Raw genomic sequence first — 14,301 nt, 5'->3', positions numbered from 1 at the left:
GTTCCCCCTCATGTTACCCTAAACTTTTGTCCTCTAATTCTCAACTCATGTCCTCTTGTTTGAATCTTCCCCACTCTCAATGGAAAAAGTCTAACCACGTCAACTCTATCAATCCCCCTCATAATTTTAAACACCTCTATCAAGTCCCCCGCTAACCTTCTATGCTCCAAAGAATAAAGACTTACCTTGTTCAACCATTGTCTGTAACTTAGCAGATGAAACCCAGGCAACATTTTAGTAAACCTCCTCTGTACTCTCTCAATTTTATTGACACCTTTCCTGTAATTCAGTGACCAGAACTGTACACAATACTCCAGATTTAGCCTTACCAATGGTTATACAAATTCAACATTACATCCCAACTCCTATACTCAATGCTCTGATTAATAAAGGCCAGCAAACCAAAAGCTTTCTTCATCACCAGCCATCTCTCCTTTGGGATTCCACCACCAGACATGTCTTTTTCTCTCCCCGCTCCTGTTTCCTTGTGCAAACTCCACGCAGCACTGGAGTTGAGGACTGAACCCAGGTTACTGGAGCTGGGAAGCAGTAGATCCACTAATGCCATTACTATGCATTGGTTAGTGAGGTAAATATTGGCCAGGACAATGGAATTCCACAAGTCACTCCTTTTTTTTAATCCAACCTGTGAACGAAAGTGGGGCCTCAGTTTAATATATCTTCTAAAAAGAAAGGAAGTTCAAAGTAAGTTTATTATTAAGTAAATTTCTTGCAGGGGTTTGCAGTAGAACAAAGAAACACATAGAACGAAAGAAAAACTGGACACTAACATAGACTGACAATGTGCAAAAGAAGACCAAGTTGAACAAGTTAGGTCTTTATGGTTGAGCAAGTTAGGTCTTTATCCTTTGGAGCGTAGAAGGTTGAGGGGGGACTTGAGAGAGGTGTTTAAAACTATGAGAGGGATTGATAGAGTTGACGTAGATAGGCTTTCTCCATTGAGATTAGGGGAGATTCAAACAAGAGGACATGAGTTGAGAGTTAAAGGGCAAAAGTTTAGGGGTAACATGAGGGGGAACTTCTTTACTCAGAGAGTGGTAGCTGTGTGGAACGAGCTTCCAGGAGAAGAGGTTGAGGCAGGTTCAATGTTGTCATTTAAAGTTAAATTGGATAGATATATGGACAGGAAAGGAATGGAGGGTTATGGGCTGAGTGCAGGTCGGTGGGACTAGGTGAGAGTAAGAGTTCGGCACGGACTAGAAGGGCCAAGATGGCCCGTTTCCGTGCTGTAATTGTTATATGGTTAAGACAAACTGTACAAATGCTTCTGCCAAGCATTGTGGGTAAGCTATGTTGGTGCCAGGATGTGTGGCAACACTTGTGGCTGCTCCCAAGCACACCCTTGAGTGTGTTGGTTGTTATCACAAATGACACATTTCACAGTATTTTTCCAATGTATGTATGAATCTACACAGCCTCATAGCTGTCCCCCAGCACAGAAAAGGACACATCAGAGGTTGATCATCTGGGTCTCAACCATATGAAGGAAGCAGAAGTGTAAAATAAAAGTTTAAACATTTTTAAAAAAAATTAAGCCAACCTTCTACCTCATTTAATTGTTTGCCCGAAGTATTTGTTCTTTTGACCGATCCATTATACAAATGATTATATGGGCAATGTTAACCAACTTGAGTTCCTCCATCCCTCTCCTAACCCAAAATCCAGAGACCTTGATGAAGGCTCAGGTCTCACTCAGTTAGAGGCTTCCCTTCATTCAGCCATCCAGTTACGACACAAAGTCTTGGTGGAGCTGGATTGCTGAATAGTGGCGTTGCACACTGATAAAAGTTTGAGATTCCAACTTTCAGCAACTCCGTAAGGAACCAAGATCATCAGCGAGCAGGAAATGGGACGATTGCCAGCACAGAAATCAGCAGGCAACCCCACCAAATGGCTGCCTTCCAGAGGAAATGAGGCTTCATCCGGGCTGTCACTGCTGGGCAAAAATAGGGGAGGGTTGGTGGACTAAATTGCAATGAAAGAGATTTTAATTACTGAGCAAGTGATCTGGTGAAAGTGCGCTGAAGGTCACTAATCCGAGGAAGAAACGCTGCCATCAAAGCTTTATTCCTTCTGTAGATTAGTTTTACAAATAATTTCCGCATTGAGTTCCCGTGTAATGCCTCAGTTCTTATGTTAATTACTGCACTCCCCTCAGTGGGGAGCCTCACACAAACAAAACATTGTTGCCAGGAAACGGCAGTGAATCAAGCAAATTTGGAAGCAAAAAAGAGGTCTGGTGGGATTAATGGATTCTTGAAAACAGGTCGAGAGCTTGAAAAGTTGTTCACCGTCCTCATGAAGAGTTTGCGTAAGGCCCTCAATTCATCTTCCCAAACATCATTATTACTCATCCCAGCTTCATTAATTTGCCTGCTTTATCTCTCAGAATATCTGAAACGGTTAATAGGTGCACTCAGTTTCACAAGGTTCACAAGTTCATCTGACATCACCGACATCCTAAAATAAATTTATGTTGCTGGGTCCTCAGCTGTCTGTAGAGATCATGAGCCCGAGTTAATGAGAGGGAAGGCAGATTCTTCCCTGAACTGGTACTTCATCATCACGAAGACAAACAGCTTCTGGAGTAACCCATTCACAAGACCCTGCACCAATTTGTTACATCAAGGAGAACCAACAGATCAAAAGGGCGAGAGCCCTGGGCTCCTCGTTATCTTCATTATCTCCTCGGATAATCCTATCGGACTACTTTGAGGGGAGTCCTGGTTAATACCTATGCCTTCCCTATGTACGGGGTCTTTTTTTTTGGGTATGTTAAATTTAAAATGGCTTCTTTGTTATGTTATACTGGGGAATGCTTCTTTGTTATGTTATATTGGGGAATGCTTCTTTGTTATGATAAATGCTGAGAAAGTCTCCAGCTAGACATTTGCTTGGGTTAATACAGACAGCAGGGTGCTATTAGCCAATGGGTGTTCATGTTATGTGATAACGCTGTCTCATATGACTGGGGACGGGGTTTTTGGCAGGGAGTCGGAGGAGAGAGGGGGAGTCGGAGGAGAGACGGGGAGGACGGAGGAGAGACAGGGAGTCGGAGGAGAGACGGGGAGGACGGAGGAGAGACGGGGAGGACGGCGGAGAGACGGAGAGTCGGAGGAGAGACGGGGAGGACGGCGGACATGCGGAAAGGCTCCGGTGGATCACTCCGGTTGGTCCCGAGCCGTGAGTCAACAGGATCCGGGTGGTCGTCAGGAATTTATTGAGCTCCAACGGTTGTGCACAAAGAACTTGGACTTTGATAAGTCTGGCGCCTTTTTTTCCATTACTTCCTTTTCTGTATCGAATTTATATTAATTTCATAGACTTAGTAATATCTATAAAGTGTGCTTGGTAAAACGTACTGGGTGTGCTGGCTGATGATCGATGTTTGGGACTGATTCAGGCGGCAGTGGTGCAGCGACTGACTCCGTGGGAAGCGTTGAGGCAGGGGCTGGGCGGGATTTCCCCTAGACATATACGAGCCAATATAACTGAGCGTTACACCTATCACAAAAAGATCACTATCATAGCCCTGTTACTGAAATGGCTGTGTACCTGTTTGCTCTATTACAACACGGCCAGTTTCCACCGCAATGCCAAGGGTCGAAGCCCGAATGTCAAATCAAACGTTCAGAAGTCAGGGTCCATAGGCTGGAGCCCCAGTTCTGCAGACCACTGCGAGTCCACTGAGGTAATCAAAGCCCAACGTCTGCACATCCGCGTCCGAATCAAGAGTCCAAATCAGGGTCTGCTGGGGACTGAAGACCGAAGAATACGGGCTGTCTTGGGGTTAGATGACAGTGTTTGTGTGAGGGAACGAGGGAGGAATGGGGTTCATTTTGCTGTTGTTCTTTTGTTGTGTGTTGTGTTCTGTATTGTTCTGCCAAGCATTGTGGGTAAGCTATGTTGGTGCCAGGATGTGTGGCAACACTTGTGGGCTGCTCCCACGCACGCCCTTGAGTGTGTTGGTTGTTATCACAAATGACACATTTCACAGTATTTTTTCAATGTATGTATGAATCTATTTCCTCAAACACACATTGCGATGTCCTAAGCTCATGAAATGCAAACTTTGCTTTTTATTTGTAATCACAACAGAGGTATCAGAAGGTGGTGGATCTGAATCATTTCCTCAAATATTCTTCAGGAAATCTGAAGAGCCATCCAAAATTACAATAACTAGTCTGAAGAATATTGTATGAAAAAAAACCTAGAGGAAAAAGAAAAAATGGCTCCTTGCAATTTAAATAAAGGTAAAAAATTTGTCTTAGGATAGATTCGTTGGTTCTACAAAGGCAATCTGCTGATTGAACAAAGCCAACAATAAAATATTCATTTCCCCCTGAAACACAGATTAAGGAAATAGCTGCTGTTCAAACTGAAAGCAATAGATTAGTTAGTGGTTTTTCTATCTAATATTTTGTGAATTAAGTTATAAGTAGATTTTCCCTTATAATTATTTTATAGGAACAGAACAGAACGAATATAGCAGCCCAAGCAAGAGAACATCTGCAGATGCTGGAAATCCAAAGCAACACACACAAAATGCTGGAGGAGCTCAGCAGGTCAGGCAGCATCTGTGGAAAACAGTAAACAGTCAACATTGCGAGCCGAGACCCTTAATCAGGACTGGGGGGTGGGGGGTGGGGGGTGCCTGAATTAGAAGGTAGGTGAGGGGAAATATAGCTGCCCATGCACACACAGCCAGATTCTAGAACAGGGTTTTGGGAAGGAGATTACTGTAATTGTACAAGGGTAAAAATTGGCCAGAACTCCCCAGGTAGCCCTGCAGATCTTCTTGGGCGAACAGTCCTCAGACATCTGCTCTTCCCTCATATGCATCAGGACAATGTTCATCAGTTAGGAGGACAAACAATGCATCAGATTAACATCTCAATGGAGAGATGGTACCTCAACAGGGTGTTGCCATTTTGTCAGACACTGGAGCCTCAAGTTAAATATCATGGCTTTGAGCCTTATCTAAAGTCTTACTTAGAATGCTAGTCTTGAGTTCCTAGTCCTTTGAGGTGGTACAATTGTGCAGAGAAGTACAGCACCAATGCCCTATTTAAGTTTGCTGATGACGCCACTATTATTGGCCGAATCAAAAATGGAGACACATCAGCATATAGGAGGGAGATTGAGAATCTGGTTGAATGGTGCCACAACAACAACCCCTCCTTCAGTAAAACCAGACAGCTTATTATTGACTACAGGAGGAAGAAGCCAGAGGTCCATGAGCCAGCCCTCATTAGGGGATTGGAGGTGGAGAGAGGCAGTAACTGTAAATTTCTCGGCATTATTACATCCGAGGACCTGTTCCATGACCAGCATGTAAGTGCCATCACAGAGAAGCCATGGCATTGCCTCTACTTCCTTAGAAGTTTCCATAGATTTGGCACGTCATCTAAACCTTTGACAAACTTCTACAGATACACAGTGGAGAATATCCGAACTGGATGCATCACAGGCACCACCGATGCCCAAGATCAGAAAAGTCCACAGAGAGTGATGCACAGGCAAGGCGCTCCCACCATTGAGCACATTTACAAGGAGCACTGCCACAAGAAATCAGCGTCCATCATCAAAGACCCCCATCATCCAGGTCCTGCTCGCTTCTCGCTATTAACCATCAGGAAGGAGGTAATGGAGCCTTAGGTATCACACCACCAGCTTCAGGAACAAGCCCGACAACCATCAGGCTCCCAAACTGCTGTGGATAACTTCACTCACCTCAGCCCCGAATTGATTCCACAATCTACAGATCTACTTTCAAGGTCTCTACAACTCATGTTCTCAGTACTATCTTTTTTTTATATTTGCACAACTTGTCTTCTTTTGCATGTTGCTTTTTTTGTCGGTCTTTATTTATGTATAGTTTTTCATAAATTCTATTGTATTTCTTTATTTTCTTGTAAATGCCTGCAAGAAAATAAATCTCAGGGTAGTATATGGTGACATATACGTACTTTGATAATAAATTTACTTTGACTTTGCCCTGAGCAAAATTATGAATGCAAGTCACGTGGTTAAGGATAAAATTACACAAAGTGTCTAGCACGATGGAAGCAACATGTGCCGTGTGAGTTCTGTGCTATTGGACTTGCACCTTTTTTGTGTGTCCTTTAACACTCTGGTAAGCAGAACTTAACAGCGTTACAGCAGTATCCACAATTCATCTTAGGAAACTTTACAGCTACCTTACAATTACAGCTAACAGCAGTGAATGGCTGAAGGGAGGTAGCTGTGGTCGGCATGAACTGGTTGGGCCAAAGGGCCTGTATTCGTGTCGTATTTCGCCAAGGTTCTATAAAAAGACCAGACTCGATAGCGCTTAGTGAGGATAACTGACACAAAATACGGGTCAGGGAAACCTTCAAGTAAAGGAGGCTGTGAGACGCCTTGCTGAACTGAAGGAGCCAGTTGATACAGCACTGAATTGATCAAGTGGAAGCAAATGTCTTGAGGACAAATTGTTCCAAATATTCCATGACCAACGAGTACAGTGCTTTTCCAGATATTCGAACCACACCAGAGTATGTTATGCATGTCGGGCTAATTTAGTTTGGCAGCTGTAGTACTTACCAAAAATTATTAACGACGTAAATATTAAACATTTTATGGTTCTTGAGGAACTCAGGCTCAAAGCTAATGACCTGGAATCTGAGCTTCAAATACTGCAATGCATCAGGGAGGGTAGGGTTACCTGGTCACTGTGTGACAGGAGGAAGCCACACTCATTCAATTAGCTACTTCAAACTACGTCTGTGGCCAGGGACAAGAGGGCGGATCCGAGCAAGGATCCAAGTGGTAGCGCTGAAGGAGCTTCAGCCCTTGGGATTGCTCAGCAGGTCTAAGATTGTTGTTTTCTGTGAGGATGAGGGTGAGAGATATAGGAAGGAAGAGCAATCGAACCATTTTTGCCAGCAATTCAACAGGGGGAAGAGAAATGAAGTTGTAATTGGAGATAGGGGAATAGACACAAGTCTCTCTTGCAAGGTTTATGTTATCAGGCAGCTGCCCGGGTTCAAGACATATCACCTGACCTGCAGAGGAATTTGGAATGGGAGGGGAATGATCCAGTTGTCATGATCTAGGTGGGCCAACAACACTGGAAGAACAAGGAAGAAGGTCCTGCTGAGAGAACTTGATGAGATAGGGACTAAATTAAACACATAACCAAAAAGGCAATGATCTTTAGATTGCTACCTGAGCCATGAGCAAATTGCCGCATGGTTAATAAGATCAGGGAGCTAAATGCATGGCTTAGAGATTGGCGTGGAAGAAATGAGTTTGAATTTGTGGGATATTGGCACCAGTATTGGGGAAAGAGAGCTGTTTTGATGGGATGGGGTTTGCCTGAACTATGTTGGGACTAGGGACCTGGTAAATTGTATAACTAGCGCTATGGACAGGCACTTAAACTAATTCGTAGGAAGTGGATTCAGCAATTTAGAAAAGTATGGATAAAAGCAAAAGGGAAGGAGAGGTTACTAAGCGCTGCAGAACAAAGACCAAGATGAAAAGCTTAGAACAAGTTAAGAATTTAACCACATAAAATGGAGACAAAATTGAAAAGAAGCTTGGTGAATACAGGACTGAAGATATATTTGAATGCACACAGTGTACAAAATAAGACAGATAATCTTGTAGCACAGTTATTGGCAGGTATGATGATGTGCGTGTCAGAGTAGTGATGGAAAGAAGATCACAACTGGGAGTTTAACATCCAAGCACACACATTGAATCAAAAGGACAGGCAGTAGGCAAAGGGGGCGGGGGGTGACTTCACTGGTAAAAAATCAAAACAAATCCTTTGAACAAAGTGACATAGGATCAAAAGATATAGAATCTTTGTGGGTAGAGTTGAGAAACTACAAGGGTAAGAGAACTCTGATTAAGTTATATACAGGGCTCTCTGTACAGTAGATAGGATATGGAGTACAAATTACAACGGGAGACAAAAAAGGTATGTAAAAAAGGGCATTGTTATGATAGCCTTGGGAGATTTTAATATGCAGGTAGATTGGGAAAACCAGGTTGGTCAGGGATCCCAAGAGAAGGAATTTGCAGAATTTGCATTTTAGAGCAGCTTGTGGTTGAGCCCTCTGGGGAACAGGCAATTCTGAATGTGGTGTTGTGTAATAAACCAGATTTGATTACAAGGCTTAAGGCAGAGGAACCCGAAGGAGGCAAGATCATAATACGACAAAATTCATAGTGCAGCTTGAGGGGGGAGAAGCTAAGATCAGATGTATCAGAATTACAGTGGAGTAAAAGTAACTGTAGAAACATAAGAGATAAGCTGGCCAAAACTGATTGGAAGGGGACGCCATCAGGGATGATGACAGAGCAGCAATGGCTGGAGTTTCGGAGTAATTTGTAAGATGCAGGATCACTTCATCCCAAAGAAGAAGAGGCATTCTAAAGGGAGGATGAGGCAACTGTGGCTGACAAGGAAAGTCAAACTGAGTATAAAAAGAAAAGAGAGGGCATACAACATAGCAAAAAAATAGAAGAAATTGTTTAGAAAACAACAGAAGTCAGTGTAGTCACTATTACTAAAGAGAAGGTGCTTGAGAGGCTGAAACGTCTGAAGGTAGATAAGTCACTAGGAATATTTGGAATACACCTCAGGGTTCTGAACGAGGTAGCTGAAGGAATTGTGAAAGAATTAAAGTTTTAAGTAAATTTATTATCGAAGTACGTATATGTCACCATATACAACCATGAGATTCATTTTCTTGTGGGTATTCACAGTAAATACAAGAAACACAATAGAATCAATGAAAGCCACTATCAGCACTCTTCAGAGACTATCAGTGGTCGCATAACCAAGACTTGCGATATGCACCGGCTGCTCATACGACCATCCACCATCTGCTCCCATGACTTCATGTGACCCTGAACGGGAGGCTAAACAGGTGCAACACCTCCTTTGGTAGAGACGCATCTCCACCCCACCAGCCTGCAGAAACAATAGGGACTTTTAGGAGACATTTAGATAGGCACATGAATGTGAAGAAAATGGACGGACATACACATTGAAAGCAACACACATAAAAGTTGCTGGTGAACGTAGCAGGCCAGGCAGCATCTCTAGGAAGAGGTACAGTCGACGTTTCGGGCCGAGACCCTTCGTCAGGATTAACTGAAAGAAGAGCTAGTAAGAGATTTGCAAGTCGGAGGGGGAGGGGGAGATCCAAAATGATAGGAGAAGACAGGAGGGGGAGGGATGGAGCCAAGAGCTGGACAGGTGATTGGCAAAAGGGATATGAGAGGATCATGGAACAGGAGGCCCAGAGAGAAGGAAAAGGGGGAGGGGGGAAAAACCCAGAGGATGGGCAAGGGGTATAGTGAGAGGGACAGAGGGAGAAAAAGGAGAGAGAGAAAAAGAATGTGTATATAAATAAATAACGGATGGGGTACGAGGGGGAGGTGGGGCATTAGCGGAAGTTTGAGAAGCCAATGTTCATGCCACCAGGTTGGAGGCTACCCAAACAGAATATAAGGTGTTGTTCCTCCAACCTGAGTGTGGCTTCATCTTTACAGTAGAGGAGGCCGTGGATAGACATATCAGGATGGGAATGGGACGTGGAATTAAAATGTGTGGCCACTGGGAGATTCTGCTTTCTCTGGCGGACAGAGTGTAGGTGTTCAGCAAAATGATCTCCCAGTCTGCGTCGGGTCTCACCAATATATAGAAGGCCACATTGGGAGCACCGGACACAGTATCTCACCCCAGCCGACTCACAGGTGAAGTGTCGCCTCACCTGGAAGGACTGTCTGGGGCCCTGAATGGTGGTGAGGGATGAAGTGTAAGGGCATGCGTAGCACTTGTTCCGCTTACGAGGATAAGTGCCAGGAGGGAGATCGGTGGGGAGGGATGGAGGGGAACAAATGGACAAGGGAGTCGCGTAGGGAGCGATCCCTGCGGAAAGCAGAAGGGGGGGAGGGAAGGATGTGCTTAGTGGTGGGATCCCATTGGAGGTGGCGAAAGTTACGGAGATTTATATGTAGGCAGAAGGGTTTGGTTTAGTTGGCCATTTGGTTATGAATTTAGTTGGTCTGGCACAACACTGTGAGCCGAAGAGCCTGTTCCTGTGCTGTACTGATTCATAAGACCGCACCTAACAGGCCAGACAAACAATCAATGTGCAAAAGACAAAAAGAAAGAGAAAAAAGAAATAATGACAGAAATGACAAATTTTAGAAAACAATATGTACACTTAGAGTGCACTGCCTAGAACAGGAGGAGGAAGAGGAAAAACAGACATAAAAAATTTACACAACAGTCAGATAAAAGGATATATTTTCGTCAACGAATATAGGATTCAGAAGTACACACCACTAAACTTAAGTGAAAGCAAAATCCAGAAAAAAGAAGAAATTATCACTATAGATGAAAAAATTAACCAATAGACGAGCAAAACCCTCCATGGAAGACATCCCCATGATCTGAACAGTCTAGATGTTGACAAGGAAGCATTGAATGCCTGGCTCAGAGTTGGAGACCTTTTCCCAGAAATAGAGGGGTTCCTTGTGGCAATACAGGACCAGTTGGTTAACACAAAATTATCAAAAATATATAAAAAGGGACCAACAAATTCAAAATAATAAATACAGAAAAAGCCAAGAGAAACCAGAAACAATCCAACACACTACAAGATCCTGTAGCAGTTTAACTCAATCTGATTACTTACACAGGCTCAATCAAGTGGCAAACATCATTCACCAAAATCTTGCTTTAAAATACAAACTCATAAAAGACACCATACCTTACTATAAACACAAGTCTAATCCAGCTTTAGATTCATATTACAACCAATCCATTATTACAGATAGGACGATCCATAATAACCCTCTAGATATAATATTACAGGATAAACAGGCAAGAACAACTTACATAATAGATATAATCATTCCAAACACCCATAACATACAAAAGTCAAAAAGTGAAAAACACCAGAAATGTACTGAATTGAAAGAGAACATTTAAAGACTGTGGAACATGAACAGGTATAAACTGTCCCAATAGTAATATCTACAACTGGTATCATCCTAAAGCCAATACACAATAGCATTAAACAATTACATCTACACAGCAATATTTATGCAAAACTTCAGAAAGCCAAAGTACTAAACACCACTAGAATAGTCTGAAAGTTCTGAGCAATTGAGAACTCAGTGTGCTTGTGTTATGCCCATACCTCAGGTTTTACCAGCTTGAGCTAAGAAGAAATAAAAATGCAATAATAATAATAAATAAATAAACAATAAATATCAAGAACATGGGATGAATGGTTCTTGAAGGTGAGTCCATAGGTTGTGTGTTCAGCGATGGGGTGAGTGAAGTTATCTACACTGGTTCTAGAGCCTGATGGTTGAAGGGTAACAACTATTCCAGAACCTGGTTGTGTGAGTTCCAAGATTCCTTCCTGATGACAGCAATGAGAAAAAAGCGTGACCTGGATGGTAGGGGTCCTTGATAATGGAACAGCATTCCGTGTAGATATGCTCAATGGTGGGTGGGCTTCCCCTGTGATGGACTGGGCTGTATCTTTTTGTAGGCTTTTCCTTTCATTGTATTGGTGTTTCCATACCAATCTGTGATGCAACCAGTCAATATATTCTCCACCGCATGTCTGTAGAAGTGTGTCAAAGTTTTCGATGACCTGCTGAATCTTCGCAAACTTCTAAGAAAGTACAGCCATTGACATGGTTTCTTTGTAATTGCATTTACGTGCTGGACTCAGGACAGAAAATTCAAACTTGCTGACCCTCTTCTCTTCTGATTCCCTGATGAGGACTGTCTCATTGGATTTTCTGGTTTCCTCCCCCTGAATTCAATAATCAGCTTCTTGGTCTTCCTGACGTTGAGTGGGAGGTTGTGTTGTGGCACCACATGGCCAGATTTTCAATCTCCCTCCTATATGCTGACTTGTCACCATCCTTGATTCAGCCAATGACAGTCAGCAAACTTAACTATGGCATTGGAGCTGTACTTAGCCTCAGGTTCATACGTATAAAGTGAATAGAGCAAGGGGTTAAGCACACAGCCTTGTGGTGCACCTGTGAAGATGTTGATTGCGGAGGAGATGTAGTTGCAAATCTGAATGCCCTAGTGTTGAAGCGTATTGATTAGTTTTGAGGGGATGATAGTATTGAATACCCAGCAGTAGTTAATAAAGAGCATCCTGATGTATATATATTACTAGTGATCTTTCAAGAATCACTAGACTACAGTGTGGTTCTGGAGGACTGGAAGATTGCAAATGTCACTCCACTCCTAATAAAAGGAGGGAGGCAAAAACCAGGAAATTATAGTCCAGTTAGCCTGACTTCAGTAGTTGGCAAGATGTTAGAGTCCATTATTAAGGAGAAGGTTTTGGCGTACATGAAGGCACACGATAAAATAGGTTGAAATCAGCATGGTTTCCATCAGGGGAAATCTTGTTTCCTAAGTCTATTAGAATTCTTCAAAGAAATAAAAGGCGGGATAGATAAAGCAGATGCAGAGAATGTTACTTACTTGGATTTTCGAAAGGATTTTGACAATGTGCCGCACATGAAGCTACTTAACGAGAAAGTACCCAAGGTATTACAGGAAAGATACTAGCATGGTTGGAAGATTGGCCGACTGGCAGAAGTCGAAGTGCGGGATAAAGGTGGCCTTTTCTGGTTGGCTGCCAGTGACGGTTGGTGTTCCGCAGGGGTTGGCGTTGGGTACGTTACCTTTCATGTTCTATGTTAACGATATGGATCATGAAATTGATGACTTTGAGGCCAAAGATAGGTGGAGGGGCAGGTAATGTTGAGAAAGCAGGGAGTCTGCAGAAGGACTTGGACAGATTAGGAAAATGGGCAATGAAGTGGTCTATGGATTACAGTGCAGGGAAGTGTATGGTCATGTACTTAGGTAGAAGGAATAAAGGCATGGACTATTTTCTAAATGTGGAACGAATTCAGAAATCAGAGGTGCAAAGGGACTTTGGAGTCCTAGTACAGGAGTTCCTAAAGGTTCAAACTTCAAAACAAATTCATGATCAAAGTACGCATATGCCACCAAATACTACCCTGAAATTCATTTTCTTGCAGTCATTCACAATAGAACAAAAAAAAAAATAGAATCAATGAAAAACCATGCATAAAGAATGTGCGAAAGAAGGCATCTGTGCAAATAAATAAATAAATACTGAGAACATCAGTTGTAGGAGTCCTTAAAAATGAGTCTGAAAGTTGTGTTCAGTCATCACTTCAGTGTTGGGATCAGTGAAGCTATCCACGCTAGTTCAGGAGCCTGATGGTTGAAGGGTAATAACTGTTCCTGAACCGGGTGCTGTGGGACCACTAGGTTTCTGCATCTGCTGCCTGATGGCAGTGGCAAGAAGACAGCATGGCCTGGATGGGGTGGTCTCTGATGATGGAGGCTGCTTTCTCGTGGCAGTGCTCCTTGTACAATGGCGCTCAATGGTGGGGAGTGCCTTTCCTGTGATGCACTGGGCTCTATCCACCACTTTTTGTAGGCTTTTCCATTCTTGGGGATTGGTGTTTCCATACTAGGCCATAATGTAATTAATCAGGATACTCTCCACTGTGCATCTACAGAAGTTTGTCAGAATTTTAGATGACATGCTCAAATTATGGAAACTTCTGAGAATGTAGAGGAGATGCTGTGCCTTCTTTGAAATGGCACTTAGGTGCTCTGATATGATAACACCAAGGAATTTAAAGTTACTGAACCTCTCCATCTCCAATCCCCTGATGAGGACTTGCTCAAAGACTCCCAATTTCTTCCTCCTTGTAAAGGTTAGCTTACAGTTCAAGTTGGTAGTAACAAAAGCAAATGAAATGTTAGCATTCATTATGAGAGGACTAGAATATAAAAGCAAGGATATACTGCGGAGGTTTTATAAGTCAGTGGTCAGACCACAATTGGAATACTGTGAGCAGCGTTGGCCCCCATATCGACGAAAGGATATGCTGGCATTAGAGAAGTTCCAGAGGACGTTCACGAGAATAATCCAGGGAATCAAAGGATTCATGCATGAGGAACACTGAAGGCTCTGGTCCTGTACTCACCGGAGTTTAGAAGATAGAGAAGGGATCTAATTGTAACATACTGAATATTGAAAGGACTAGATAGAATGGACATGGAGAAGATGTTTCCAATAGTAGAAGAGTCTAGGACCAGAGGACACAGTCTCAGAATAGAAGGCTGTATCTTTAAAACAGTGATGGAGAAATTTCTTTAGCCAGAAAGTGGTGAATTTGTGGAAC

General features: G+C 42.9%; 1 protein-coding gene across 2 annotated transcripts in view; it reads right to left on the bottom strand.

The window, feature by feature from the left end:
- The window catches only part of LOC140190675 (hepatocyte nuclear factor 1-alpha-like), a 222,847-nt gene that overhangs the window by 112,391 nt on the left and 96,155 nt on the right, over positions 1–14,301 (bottom strand). The gene's annotated exons all lie outside the window — the stretch shown is intronic.

This window comes from Mobula birostris, chromosome 31, assembly GCF_030028105.1.
Source record: "Mobula birostris isolate sMobBir1 chromosome 31, sMobBir1.hap1, whole genome shotgun sequence".
Lineage (NCBI taxonomy): Eukaryota > Metazoa > Chordata > Chondrichthyes > Myliobatiformes > Myliobatidae > Mobula > Mobula birostris.
Note: the sequence above shows the minus strand (reverse complement) of the source record. Positions and strands in the feature narration are given on the sequence as shown.